This window comes from Ovis canadensis, chromosome 17 (genome assembly GCF_042477335.2).
Source record: "Ovis canadensis isolate MfBH-ARS-UI-01 breed Bighorn chromosome 17, ARS-UI_OviCan_v2, whole genome shotgun sequence".
In the NCBI taxonomy this organism is placed as follows: domain Eukaryota; kingdom Metazoa; phylum Chordata; class Mammalia; order Artiodactyla; family Bovidae; genus Ovis; species Ovis canadensis.
Genome location: NC_091261.1, coordinates 25,099,462 through 25,114,515, shown reverse-complemented (window position 1 = coordinate 25,114,515; position 15,054 = coordinate 25,099,462). Strand labels below are relative to the sequence as shown.

Sequence of the window (15,054 nt, the reverse complement as noted above, 5' to 3'; positions counted from 1 at the left end):
GATCTTTATGGACCACACCTAGTCTGAATTCTTTTCAAATATCTCTGGAGATAGCTCTATCCTTTATCTAAATTCTTTAGACAACTATGGAGGAGGTAAAAAGCAAGACTTCCAGAGGCTTCTGTTTCTTAAAAAAAATCAGCTTAAATAATCTTCATGCCAAAGAGACACATTTTGGAACAGCAATTTTTGCTTCCCTATATCACAAATGATAAAAATATTTTGGTCACTTCAGTGCTCGCTTCGGCAGCACATATACTAAAATTGGAACGATACAGAGAAGATTAGCATGGCCCCTGCGCAAGGATGACACGCAAATTCGTGAAGCGTTCCATATTTTTCAGCAGGATCCTCTATGATCCACCTCCCAGAATGCTGGAAATAAAAGCAAAAATAAACAAATGAGATCTAATTAAAATTAAAAGCTTCTGCACAACAAAGGAAAATATAAGCAAGGTGAAAAGACAGCCATCTGAATGGGAGAAAATAATAGCAAATGAAGCAACTGACAAACAACTAATCTCAAAAATATACAAGCAACTTATGCAGCTCAACTCCAGAAAAATAAACGACCCAATCAAAAAATGGGCCAAAGAACTAAATAGACATTTCTCCAAAGAAGACATACGGATGGCTAACAAACACATGAAAAGATGCTCAACATCACTCATTATTAGAGAAATGCAAATCAAAACCACAATGAGGTACCACTTCACACCAGTCAGAATGGCTGCGATCCAAAAATCTGCAAGCAATAAATGCTGGAGAGGGTGTGGAGAAAAGGGAACCCTCCTACACTGTTGGTGGGAATGCAAACTAGTACAGCCACTATGGAGAACAGTGTGGAGATTCCTTAAAAAATTGCAAATAGAACTACCTTATGACCCAGCAATCCCACTTCTGGGCATACACACCGAGGAAACCAGAATTGAAAGAGACACATGTACCCCAATGTTCATCGCAGCACTGTTTATAATAGCCAGGACATGGAAACAACCTAGATGTCCATCAGCAGATGAATGGATAAGAAAGCTGTGGTACATATACACAATGGAGTATTACTCAGCCGTTAAAAAGAATTCATTTGAATCAGTTCTGATGAGATGGATGAAACTGGAGCCGATTATACAGAGTGAAGTAAGCCAGAAAGAAAAACACCAATACAGTATACTAACACATATATATGGAATTTAGGAAGATGGCAATGACGACCCTGTATGCAAGACAGGGAAAGAGACACAGATGTGTATAACGGACTTTTGGACTCAGAGGGAGAGGGAGAGGGTGGGATGATTTGGGAGAATGACATTCTAACATGTATACTATCATGTGAATTGAATCGCCAGTCTATGTCTGACGCAGGATGCAGCATGCTTGGGGCTGGTGCATGGGGATGACCCAGAAAGATGTTCTGGGGAGGGAGGTGGGAGGGGGGTTCATGTTTGGGAATGCATGTAAGAATTAAAGATTTTAAAATTTAAAAAAAAAAACTAAAAATTAAAAAAAAAAAAAAATATTTTGGTCACTTCAGTCCCAAGAATAGTCTAATAATTGCAATACTTAAAACAGTTTGTCCCACGTAATAGTCAAAACTCTGAAATTCATGAAAAGTCAAAACATATTCCCAATGTTCATTCAGGCCTGCTTCAGAATCTGTTGTGCAAAGAGGGTTTTGGGGTGCACTGCTTCTGTGTTCCCCATCCTCTCATCCTCTCCCCACTGAGGATCTCTACCCCTCACCCCCACCCCAGTCCATTAGTGAAACCATGCAACTCAAATTGATACTTGAACCTACGATCTTTTAATTGAGATCACACCTGGTCTCAGGACTTAATGAAGCTCAGGTTCTTAATGATTCAGAGCAGGAAGAATTCAGTCAGAGACAAAGTGACAGGTAGGAAGTGGATTTATTTTGAAAGAAACACACAGGTTGCAAAGAGTTGGACACGACTGAAGCAGCTTAGCACACACGCACGCACACTTCACGGAGTACAGGCCATTTCAGAAGGCAAGCGTGGGGATTTTTCCAGCAACTGGGCCACCACCCACTGCTGACATTTTATGTTTGACCTTGGAACCATCAAGGGACCTGTGGTTGTGTCATTTAGCTTGTTGATGTGCTGCAATCAAGTTCTAGTGGAAGTCTTGTCCACCACGGTGGACCTAGTTGGTTCTAACCATTTACATCGTGTCCTATGGCTACATCATTCTTTTAGAGAGTGTGCCCTGTCCCCTTCCCTCCTGTTTCACTAGCATGGCAGCCAGGAATTTTCAGAGTTCAAAGTAGGAAGCCCTTTCTCTGACAGCATCTAAGATTTTAGTGGGTGTTTATAACAGCTACCCTTCTACTCATTACACTGGTTAAGACTCTTTAAAGACCCAAATTAGGGGACATTTTACAATATAACTAGCCAGCTGGCCAGCACTCTTGAAGGATGTCATGGTCATGACAACAAAGGAATCATTCTAGATGAAAGGAAACTGAGTAGACAGGACAATTACATGCAATGTGTGATCCTAGATTTGGATACAAAAAAAACGGACGCAAGTTGGACAACTGGCAAACTCTGGATAATGTTTGTTAGTAGATAGTGCTGTGTGAATGGTAATTTCCTGGCTTTCATAATTGTACTATGGCCATGTAAGATTGTAACATTTAGGAAACCTAAATGTATACAAGATTTTTTGGTACTATTTTTTTTTTTGGTATATCTGAAATTATTTTAAAATAAAATATGGAAAAAAAAAGTCTATGTGCCTGTGATCTCAAGTTTAAATCTCTAGCCCAAATCTCTCCCCTGAACTCCAGACTAGTTTATCTAGTGTGTCCAGTTTTCTGCTTCTTACGTCCCTGTGATGTAACACAGACATTTCAAGCTTACAATTTCTTAACTTGAACTCTTACCTTATCTTCACAGTCTCTTCACAATCAGGATAAAAGTCTTATCCTGATTCCTAAATGCCACCACTACCTATCCAACCATATTCAATCCAGCACTGAAATCTGTTGATCCTATTTACAAATATGTATCTCAAATCCATGTGACCCCCTCAATTTCTGTTGCCATGACTCTAGTCTAAGACTCATGACCTTGACCTCCTGTGTAGTCTATCATCACAGTTTCCCAACTAGCTTGTCTGCTTTGACTAGGGCCACCGTCCAAGCCATTCTCCAAACAGATTCCATGTGATACCTTTAAAATGTACATTAGATCATGACTCTCCCACTTTGAAAATACTTCAATAGTGTCTCACTGTACCTAGAATAAAATTCAAAATTCTTAAGTTGGTTTAAGGCCAATAGAGCCTATATAATTTGTCTGTCCTCCTTAACTCTCTTCCAAACACACAAACCACACTCTCATCAGGCTCTCATCAGCATGCGTGAGAGTCCTCAAAAACTGAGATCTATGTGTTGCCTCAGGATCTATGCAATCGCTATTTCTTCTTCACTGGATGCCCCTTCTACTGCCTAGGATCCTCTTCCTAATAGTTTCCCCTTGACTAATTCCTTTCCACTCATCACATTCAAGTCTCAGATTAAATGTCACCTTTTAGAAGTTTTTCTTTTATAAGCATTTAGGGTAACTTTTAATTATAACTTCATTTGTCACTTATTCAACGTCTGTGTCTACCACTAAACTTCAAGCTTGGTGAGAGCTAGAATCAGGTCTGTTTTGTCCTCCTTTATATACCAGTATTTAGCTTATGCTCAATAAATACATAACAACTACTTTATGAGCAGCAAGCTAAATTTGTTTTATAATGATGGCCTCTGTAGGCTAGAGATGAGGAATTATTTCCACACCTAAGCAGATGCAGAAGAGGTATCTTCTTCCATAACACAGTTCAGCATCTCCAGTTGGTGGGCATTCTGTGATTTAACATGAAATGAGTAGAGTGGCCTCACATGCTGGCTGGACAGGCATCTCCCCACCAATTCCCTCTGGTAACTGTAGTCTGCAATGCATTGGGAAGTGCACACTTGGCCTCTCCCTGTACGTCAGAAACATGCACACAACCACAACCATTTCTGAGTCTCAGAACTATGATGTTGAGAAGATCTAAATTATGAAGTAAAATTTGCACTTACTGTACTTGGGTCATAAAATTCTGGGTATAAGGTGGCAGTGGGAATGTTCTCATGTAACTTTCTGAACTTTGTAGGTACATGAGAGCTGGGTTTAGAGCCTTTGAAGATTTTGTTGGGAATGTATAAGTTCCAGAAGCAAAATAAGAAGAAATGAGAAGGGAGATTTCACTTTAAGGATTTTAATTTCACCGTGGAAACTTGATAATAATAAAAACAAAAAGTATTTAGATTTCAAGCTTTTCATATTATTGCCATTGTGTTAATAGGATTACTGGAATCTGTACATAATCCTCTTTAATTAACTGAGCTGCATAATCCAAGAAGGACTGTGAAACAGGGGGTGAAGTTTTTTTAGAAAGTGTGACCTAAGAATTAACATAATCAATACCACGTGGACTTATTTCAGAACCTCTTCTGATCATTTCTGGATCTTTTCCCACGGGAGACATTCTGGACCTTAGATTTGGCTTTTAAATTCAATGGATCAAAAAGATAAATAGTGAAGTCAGAAGAGAACTTAGGCAGAACATCCTCTAATATAAATTGTACCAGTGTTTTCTTAGGTCAGCCTCCCAAGGCAAAGAAATGAAGCAAAAATAAACAATGGGACCTAATCAAACTTACAAGCTTTTGCACAGCAAAGGAAATCATAAACAAAACAAAAAGACAACCTATGGACTGGGAGAAAATATTTGCAAATGATGTGACTGACAAGTACTTATTTCTAAAATATACAAGCAGCTCATACAACTCAGTAACAACAACAAAAAACAACCCAACCGAAAAATGGGCAGAGAGCTAAACAGATATTTCTCCAAATAAGACATACAGAAGGCCAATAGACACATGAAAAGATGCTTATCACTGCTAATTACTAAAGAATTGCAAATCAAAACTACAACGAGATACTACTTCACATCAGTCAGAATAAACATCATCAAAAAGTCTACAAATAATAAATGTTGGAGAGAATATGGAGAAAAAGGAATCCTCCTACACTGTTGGTGGAAATGTAAGTTAGTGCAGCCATTATGAAAAACAGTATGGAGGTTTCATTAAAAAATCTAAAAATAGAGTTATTAATCCCACTATAGGCATACACCCAATCAAAACTATAATTCGAAAAGATACATGCATTCCTATGTTCATAGCAGCACTATTTACAATAGCCAAGACATGGAAACAACTTAAATGTCCATTGACAGATGAATGGATAGACAAGGTATGGTATATACTATACCATGTTTGCAAATGACATTGCTCCTCACATCCAAAGGTCAGTGTGGGAATGCATTTTGGTTTTTCTTTCCTGGATGTTTCTTCTCCGTAGCCTAAATTATGGGAAGATTTCCGAAAAAGTAGTTGAGTCTATAATAATAGTCCACTGAGTTAATGAGTCAGTCATTAAGGGATAAATTTCTGCTTCTCTTAATATAGACTTAAGGGGACACGGATCATGAAGACAGGACCTGAACTGATGGATGAAGCCAGGAAGGGAGTAAGGGGGCATCATGTAAGTCTGGACCAGCCTTAGAGACCAGGACAGCACAAATAAGCCACTATATCTGTCTGGTTGCTGATGTCAGAAGCAATGCTCTGGATCTCTGTAGGCAGGAATAACTGCGCCACATCTATCCTCAGGAAAATTCCCGATAAAAGGGGCCCAGATGGGACTGCGGCAGAATGGAAATCCTGACAATAGGCGCCGTTTCCTTTTTTGTTCAAAAACCCGACAAATGAAAGGGTTCTAAACTTAAACACTGGCTGGACTAAAGAGAATTGAAGTAAACCTTGTATATGTTACATAAGTCATGACTTCACCAAATGCAAGCTCCTTGAAGGAAGGGACTTTGGTTTTGTTCCCTGAGTTATACTCTCTGCCTGGCAGTAGATATTTAATGTATACATATTGATAATATGAAAGTATTCCAATCTCATCATGACTTCAGCAGGGCCAGGAGGACCTGTTTGGCTTGGAACCATCATGATAGAATATAACTCTGACCTTCCTTACCTGAAGAACAGCCAAATCCAGAAGAGTTCTTCCTCCTTCCTGGTAGTGAGACCAGTCCCTTAAAATAAGCAACAATCCTTGGGTTGTTGCAAAGACACACCACTGTCTGCTTATCTTCAAGTGAAGCCAGGACAGTAGATGTCTAGTATCAACTGTGTCAAGGACGTAAGAGTGATACTGGACGAATATTCTAGTGCTGCACAGCCTGTCTTCCTTCCAAACTGAGAGCAATCACTTCTCCAACTCAGGCTTTGTACTAGCTGTTCTTTCTGCTTGGAAAGCTCATTCCCAGAATTACAAGACCCAACTACTTCTTATCATCCCTGGCTTGGTATTAGTGTCGCCTCCTCAAAGAGGCCTTCCAACCTGCTGTGGTACCTCAGTCACTCTACGGCATCAACACACTTTCTCAAGCAAGCTCATATTCTCCTTTTTCTTTGATGGTGTTTTGCTTTTGTTTTTATCTGATTTGTATCTGTCTTCTTCTAGAATGCAGCTGTAGTCATTAGTTGGGTGACTTTGGCCAGACTCTCAGAGCCTCAGTTTCCTTGTCAAGTTAATAAGTATCAAATGAAATAATGATGGAGACTGTCCTGGCACATAGTCCATTTTCAAGAAGCACTGGTTTAGAAAAAAAAAAGGATTATTCAATTTAGTAAGCTTAATCTTTTGAAGGGGGAAAAAATAGTGACAAATACCATTTTAAATTCTAAGAAGAAGAAATATAATTTGCTATTCCATAAATAAGAAGACACTTCTTTCAACTTTATAGTGAGGTATATATGAAAAGAGTGATAAAGATAAAACTTTTTTCCAAACCCATAGAGGGAATGATAATTAAATAACACTACAGTTTTCCTTTAGTACAGTTCTTTAGATGAATAAAGAAATGACTCAGTGTTGCCAGGATTTTCCACTAGAAGCATTTTAGTTTCTCTTTAAGATTCAGAAACAGGTATGAAATCTTCCTAATTTTTTGCAGAAAATTGTTAATTCCATGACTCAGGAGTGTTTTATAGACTTCTACAGTGTAATGAGCCCATCTTGTGGCCTTTTATAATATTGCTACTTTTAAAGTGAAACACATTTTTTAAACCATAGGTTTCAGTTCAGTTCAGTTCAGTTCAGTCACTCAGTCGTGTCTGACTCTTTGCGACCCCATGAATCGCAGCACGCCAGGCCTCCCTGTCCATCACCAACTCCCGGAGTTCACTCAGATTCACGTCCATCGAGTCCATGATGCCATCCAGCCATCTCATCCTCTGTCGTCCCCTTCTCCTCCTGCCCCCAATCCCTCTCAGCATCAGAGTCTTTTCCAATGAGTCAACTCTTCGCATGAGGTGGTCAAAGTACTGGAGTTTCACCTTTAGCATCATTCCTTCCAAAGAAATCCCAGGGCTGATCTCCTTCAGAATGGACTGGTTGGATCTCCATAGGTTTACAGGTGTCATTTATTCAACAACTTCTGAGTACTCACTGTGCTCCAGGCATTTTGCTGACTGCTGGAGATGTGGTGAAAAGAGACTTTTAGGAACAGGTAATCACAGTAGGAAAGTTAAGTGCTACCGTACAGAAGTACAAACACACTATACCAGAGTTAAGGGAAGTGCTCCGGGAATTAGAATGAAACTGGTATAGCTCCGTTTCCAGGAATAACTCCAATCACTGGAGAAATCATGTAACACTAGACATTGGGTTAAACATTAATTTTAAGTCTTCCATTCCACACGCAAGTATTATATGCAGATTTTTTTTTTTTTAGCCACAGAAAGCTCAGTATATCTGGCTATAATCTCTATCACCCTTTCTCAGAGTGTGACAAGCATAATATTTTAAAAATATCTTCCTATGTATGTCGCTTATTGGTAAGCAGGTTTTCTATCTCCCTACACCCACTCACATCACAGCTTTGAAGAAACAGAGACACAGTGATCTTTGGGGAAGTGAAGGATAAGACAGAGAATATTTTAATCAGCCAGGGAGAGAAGGGGAAAGCTTGTCCTTTATGATATGATGAGAGAAAGTGTGAATAGAGGAGAATGTGAAGAGAAAATGTGAATAGAAATAGGGAATATAACTTCCCTGGGTGTCCAGCGGTTAAGACTCTGCAATTCCAATGCAGTGGGTGCCAGTTTGATCCCTGGTTGAGGAACTAAGATCCCCGGTGCCATGCAGGGCAGCCAAAAAACAAAGAAGTAGAGCAGATAAATGACCAGGTGTGCGCCCAACCTCCTGGCTTGAAGGCTCTGCAGGGGGAGGAGGAGGAGGTGACAGACTGGGAGGAGCATTCCTTATTCAGGATTCTGGGAGGGGCCCATAATGCAGAGTGGCCCTTGACCAACTAATGGCCACACCCTGTATGGGTGAGACAGTGGAGAGGCATGGTCAGGCAGAGACAGGATCAACCTCTGTTCCTGGCAACAGGGCTCCTGGGATGAGAATGCACAGGCCATAGTTGGGGGAAAAGTTGAGCCACAGCCTCTGCTGCAGAGTGGACATCCCTGGCCAAGGGCAGATGGAGGGCATAACAGAGACTCAACAGGACTTAGCACTACAAGGAGCCAAAGAGAGGCCACATCAGCACAAAGGGGCGATCAGCACTGGACCGAGGTGAGAAAAACTGCAGCCCAAGTTTACCAAGCGGATAACTCAGCAGTAGACAGAGACAGAACTCAGGGATTCTAGCAACAAACATTACAAAAGCCTCAACCCATACCCAAGGAGGAAGGCTTCCAGCCCCAAAGCAAGGATGTCATGTGGGCAACATCCATATACCCTGATGTCTGGGTCCCTCCACCCCTTCTGTTCAGAATATAGTCTTTACTCACTTCTACATCTTACACCCATGTATCATCTCATTCAGCAAAACAAAAGGCTCGTCCTCCATAAAAAGCATTAAAGACAGAATCAGAAAAAGGTAACTGTTTTAATATATGTTCTTTCCTAATACTTATATTATCATAAGATTGAACATAGGGTTTCATGGTAAAAGTACATTAAAAATATCAAAGGAAGTAGAAAATAGAAGATTTTAATCTTGACGTCATTTCTCTGGAAAGATCTCTTTGGTAGAAGTGTGCTTAAACAAGCTAAAATTTTCTTTCTCTTCTTTCTCTTTGTTCACTGACTCCAGATGCTATGTGTACAATTAATACAACTATGATTTAAGAGAAGAGGGATTTTTTTTTTAATTCCTTCAAAGTTTTCAGATCTGGAGATCAGATGAATTTTTCAGCAATCCATTCAACTAATTTGTTTTAAGTATTTCCTAAGCATACTGTGCTGGGCACTAGACAGAACCAGTTATATTAGAAATTAAGAATGTAAGAAATGAAATAGCTTCTTAAAGGATTAGATCAAGTAAGCTGTCATAGTTTTATCAAGATGACTGATTCTCAAGCCAAGTACATTTTCCAAGGATTTAAGGTTTTGCTGACTTTTTCTCAGATCACTTGGTTATAGAATTGCTTTCCTGAAATTAAAGTAAGATTAATTCTCCAGTTAAGTGGCTTTATGTCAAGTATCAATAGGACAGTTTCCTTTAAAAAAAAAAAGTCCTTCTAAATAAACACTCAATTTCCTGTTTTCATATTCTTCATTCATTCAATGGACTCAATAAATATTTATTGTCTGCTTCCATGTGGCAGTAAACTGTACTAGATGTTTGTGATGCAATGGGAAGCAAGACTTTCAGTTCCTATGTTTTTCTCCATTGACCCTCTCTATCTAAAGGGATCTGAAACTCTAGTCTAGATTTTAGACTGCTCTAGACCTCCCAGTCTACAGTTCCATCTGCCTTTAGGTAGGGAGGGTCAGCCCTTTCCTGCGTCAAGCCATTCAATGGGTCATTTGCATCCGTGCTGCTATCAACCACCTGTGGTCACATTGCTCCAACACCATGCTGCGTCCACAGCCTCTTCCTCTAACTGGGTCTCACCTTCCTTGAGTCAGGGAAAGGGAAGTAAGGCACAAATCTTGCTCTGGATTTCTCACCTCCATCGTGGGGTTTCTGTTACCCCAAATGACCTACACTCTAGGGGAAAGAGACAAAAAAGTAAGAAGGCGTCTCACTTGGAACTTACACTCCTCTCCCTCATTCCAGCCTTCTCTGCTCAGACCCCTAAAGAGCTTTTATCTTCTCCCTGTGTGAAGTGTCCTGTATCTTTCCTGCTCTGGAGCTTATAGTAACATTCTCCCTTAGCTCCCCAGTCTTTGGTTCTTAATTATTAAAGAATAGCTTTTGGAATTTGGGGAATCCTTTTCTCTTTGGGGGTGCCTAGTTTCACAGTTGAAACTCTGCCCGCCAAAACTATTTTCTCCCTATGGACTATGAATGTCAAAACTGAGAGTGACCTCATTATTCTACTCTGTCTTTGTCTTCTTCCTCAATCAACGAATGGGTGAAGAACCACAGACAATGAGAATAATTTCAGTAAAGGGGGTCATGGAACCTCAGTCTAAAACTGCATCAGCAGGGATAGTAGGATTGTTGTTGTTGCTTAGTTGCTAAATTGTGCCCAATTCTTTGCGACCCCATGGACTGTAGCCCACCAGGCTCCACTGTCTATTGGGTTCTCCAGGCAAGAATACTGGAGTGGGTTGCCATTTCCTTCTCCAGAGGATCTTCCCCACCCAGGGATTAAACTTGAGCCTCCTGCTTGCCAGGTGGATTCTTTACCACTGAGCTACTTGGGAAGCCAGAAGTAGGATACTGCTACTTACATTCCAGCAATTACCTGCTAAGTATCAGTTTCTCTCACTAGGCTGCAGTGTCTCTATAACAGAGACTATGTCTGTTTTTCCCTCTAGTGCTTCCCCAGTTAATAAAGACATGACTCTTGCCCTCAGTATTCAGACAGACAAACAAACAATTACAAGGACATGTGTTCTGCTCTATAACAAGATACGATAAAGTGCCTTAGGAGAACATTTGAGGATGACTTAATGGCACCCCACTCCAGTACTCTTGCCTGGAAAATCCCATGGACAGAGGAGCCTGGTAGACTGCAGTCCATGGAGTCGCTAAGAGTCAGACACGACTGAGCAACTTCTCTTTGACTTTTCACTTTCATGCATTGGAGGAGGAAATGGCAACCCACTCCAGTGTTCTTGCCTAGAGAATCCCAGGGACAGGGGAGCCTGGTGGGCTGCTGTCTATGGGGTTGCACAGAGTCGGACACGACTGAAGCGACTTAGCAGTACACCAGACTTGGGGAGGATCCCAGAAGAAGAGCTAGATAAGCTGGGACCTGACGGGTAAACAGAAGTTAGTCAAATAAAGGTTATTTGTGAGGGACTCAAAAATTATGCTCTAGCATTTGGATTTATTTCTAAAGGCAATAGAAACCCACTGAAGGGTAGAAATAGGGGACTGAAGGCTTTCATACTAAAAAGTCATTGCGTAGGGTAGAGACTGGAAACAAAAGGATATCTGGAGGTGGGAGAGGCTGTGAGGAAGTGCTTGCCTACTCTGGGCAAGTTTGCAGAATTCCAGGTGGCCAGGTCAAGGGTGACAGTGGGAATGGAGAGAAGGACTGAGTTGGTGATGAAACACAGGAGGAATGAGAGGACTTCAGGACACTGCCTAGGTTTCGGACTTGAGCAACCGCGTGGTACCACTGGCTGATATAAAAGATAGGAGCAGAAATGGTTTTGTGAGCAATCTACAAAGCTATTTGGAATGTTTTTACATAAAGGCCTCTGTGGTTATTTGTTCCTTATACATATTTTCATTGCCAGTGGTTCATTTTTACAAATTTCTCCTCATCAGCAATAGAAAGTTGCTCAGTCATGTCCAACTCTTTGCTACCCCATAAACTAAAAGTCCATGGAATTCTCCAGGTCAGAATACTGTATTGGGTAGCCTTTCCCTTCTCCAGGGGATCTTCCCAACCCAGGGATCGAACCCAGGTCTTCCGTATTGCAGGCAGATTCTTTACCAGCTGAGCCACAAGGGAAGCCCAAGATCTGGAGTGGGTAGCCAATCCCTTCTTCAGCAGATCTTCTCAACCCAGGAATCAAACCAGGGTCTCCTGCATTGCAGGTGGATTCTTTACCAACTAAGCTATGATGGAAAACCCCATTTTTACAAATTTCTCCTCACTAGCAATAATCATGTTACCTTTCTAAGATTTAGGGAAAGTTAAAGACCTTACTCGGAGAAGGTAATGGCACCCCACTCCAGTACTCTTGCCTGGAAAACCCCATGGACAGAGGAGCCTGGTAGGCTGCAGTCCATGGGGTCGCTGAGAGTTGGACATGACTCAGTGACTTCACTTTCACTTTTCACTTTCATGCACTGGAGAAGGAAATGGCACCCCACTCCAGTGTTCTTGCCTGGAGAATCCCAGGGACGGGGCAGCCTGGTGGGCTGCCATCTATGGGGTCGCACAGAATCAGACACGACTGAAGCAACTTAGCAGCAGCAGTAGCAGCAGAGACCTTCCTCTCCGGGCCTGGCATTCATCCTATGCAAGCTGGAGCCACAAACTTTCTCTGTAAAGAGCCAGATAACTATTTAACTATGCTATCGTAGCAAAAACAAACAAAAAATAGCCATTAAAAATAAAACGGATGAGCTTGACTGTATTCCAATAGAACTCTATTCACAAAAATAGACAGTGGGCAGAATCTGGTCCATGGGTTGCAGCTTGCCAAGTCCTGAGTTAAAACTGTGTTTCCCAATATACTCTAGCAATGCAGAACCTTTAAACACTTTTGGATGTACTTCCACTTAGAAATTTAAAAAATCATTTCTCCATTTGGGGGTAGTGTTTTAGCTTGGGCCATTATAACAAATGACCTAGACTGGGTGACTCAAACAACAGACATTTATCTCTCACAGTTCTGGAGTCTGGGAAGTCTGAGATCAAAGTGCCAGCAGATTTAGTTTTTGGTGAGGGCCCTCTGCCGGGCATGCAGACAGCTGTCTTCTTGTACCTCACATGGCAGAGAGCAGAGAAAGGAGACAAGCTCTCCAGTGTCTCTTCTTATTAGGTTGCTAATCCCATCGTGAGGGCTCCACCCTCAAGACCTATTAACCTCCTCAAAGTCCTATCTCCAGATACCATCACACCATATATTTTCAACATATCAATTTTCAGGGAGACACAGCCATTCCATCCTTGCTGCTACTGCTGCTAAGTCGCTTCAGCCATGTCTGACTCAGTGCAACCCCATAGACGGCAGCCCACCAGGCTCCCATCATCCCTGGGATTCTCCAGGCAAGAACACTGGAGTGGGTTGCCATTTCCTTCTCCAATGCATGAGAGTGAAAAGCGAAAGTCAAGTTGCTCAGTCCTGTCCAATTTGTAGCGACCCCATGGACTGCAGTCCACCAGGCTCCTCTGTCCATGGGATTTTCCAGGCAAGAGTACAGGAGTGGGGTGCCATTGCCTTGTCCATTCCATCCTTCAGTTCAGTTCGGTTCAGTTCAGTCATTCAGTCGTGTCCGACTCTTCACGACCCCATGAACCGCAGCATGCCAGCCCTCCCTGTCCATCACCAGCTCCTGGAGTTCACGCAAACTCACGTCCATAGAGTCAGTGATGCCATCCAGCCATCTCATCCTCAGTCGTCCACTTATCCTCCTGCCCCCAATCCTTCCCAGCATCAGAGTCTTTCCCAATGAGTCAACTCTTTGCATGAGGTGGCCAAAGTACTGGAGTTTCAGCTTTAGCATCATTCCTTCCAAAGAAATCCCAGAGCTGATCTCCTTCAGAATGGACTGGTTGGATCTCCTTGCAGTCCAAGGGACTCTCAAGAGTCTTCTCCTACACCACAGTTCAAAAGCATCAATTCTTTGGCACTCAGCATTCCTCACAGTCCAACTCTCACATCCACACATGACCACTGGAAAAACCACAGCCTTGACTAGACGGACCTTAGTCGGCAAAGTAATGTCTCTGCTTTTGAATATACTATCTATGCTGGTCATAACTTTTCTTCCAAGGAGTAAGCGTCTTGTAATTTCATGGCTGCAGTCACCATCTGCAGTGATGTTGGAGCCCAAAAAAATAAAGCCTGACACTGTTTCCACAGTTTCCCCATCCATTTCCCATGAAGTGATGGGACCAGATGTCATGATCTTTATTTTCTGAATGTTTAGCTTTAAGCCAACTTTTTCACTCTCCTCTTTCACTTTTATCAAGAGGCTTTTTAGCTCCTCTTCACTTTCTGCCATAAGGGTGGTGTCATCTGCATATCTGAGGTTATTGATATTTCTCCCGGCAATCTTGATTCCAGCTTGTGCTTCTTCCAGCCCAGTGTTTCTCATGCTGTACTCTGCATATAAGTTAAATAAGCAGGGTGACAATATACAGCCTTGACGTACTCCTTTTCCTATTTGGACTAGTCTGTTGTTCCATGTCCAGTTCTAACTGTTGCTTCTTTACCTGTATACAGATTTCTCAAGAGGCAGGTTAGGTGGTCTGGTATTCCCATCTCTTTCAGAATTTTCCACAGTTTATTGTGATCCACACAGTCAAAGGCTTTGGCATAGTCAATCAAGCAGAAAGAGACGTTTTTCTGGAACTTTCGGGCTTTTTCCATGATCCAGCGGATGTTGGCAATTTGATCTCTGGTTCTGCCTTTTCTAAAACCAGCTTGAACATCAGGAAGTTCACGGTTCCCATATTGCTGAAGCCTGGCTTGGAGAATTTTAAGCATTACTTTACTAGCATGTGAGATGAGTGCAATTGTGCGGTAGCTTGAGCATTCTTTGGCATTGCCTTTGTTTGGGATTGAAATGAAAACTGACCTTTTCCAGTCCTGTGGTGGCTGCTGAGTTTTCCAAATTTGCTGGCATATTGAGTGCAGCACTTTCCCAGCATCATCTTTCAGGATTTGAAACAGCTCAACTGGAATTCTATCACCTCCACTAGCTTTGTTCGTAGTGATGCTTTCTAAAGCCCACTTGACTTCACATTCCAGGATGTCTGGCTCTAGA

At 41.7% G+C, this 15,054-nt stretch overlaps 1 non-coding gene across 1 annotated transcript; it reads left to right on the top strand.

Moving 5' to 3' along the window:
• The first annotated feature begins 234 nt into the window (after positions 1 to 234).
• LOC138422993 (U6 spliceosomal RNA) lies at positions 235 to 341 on the top strand. Its single transcript, XR_011250100.1, has one exon. It is a non-coding gene; the product is annotated as a U6 spliceosomal RNA (small nuclear RNA).
• The last annotated feature ends 14,713 nt before the right edge of the window (positions 342 to 15,054 follow it).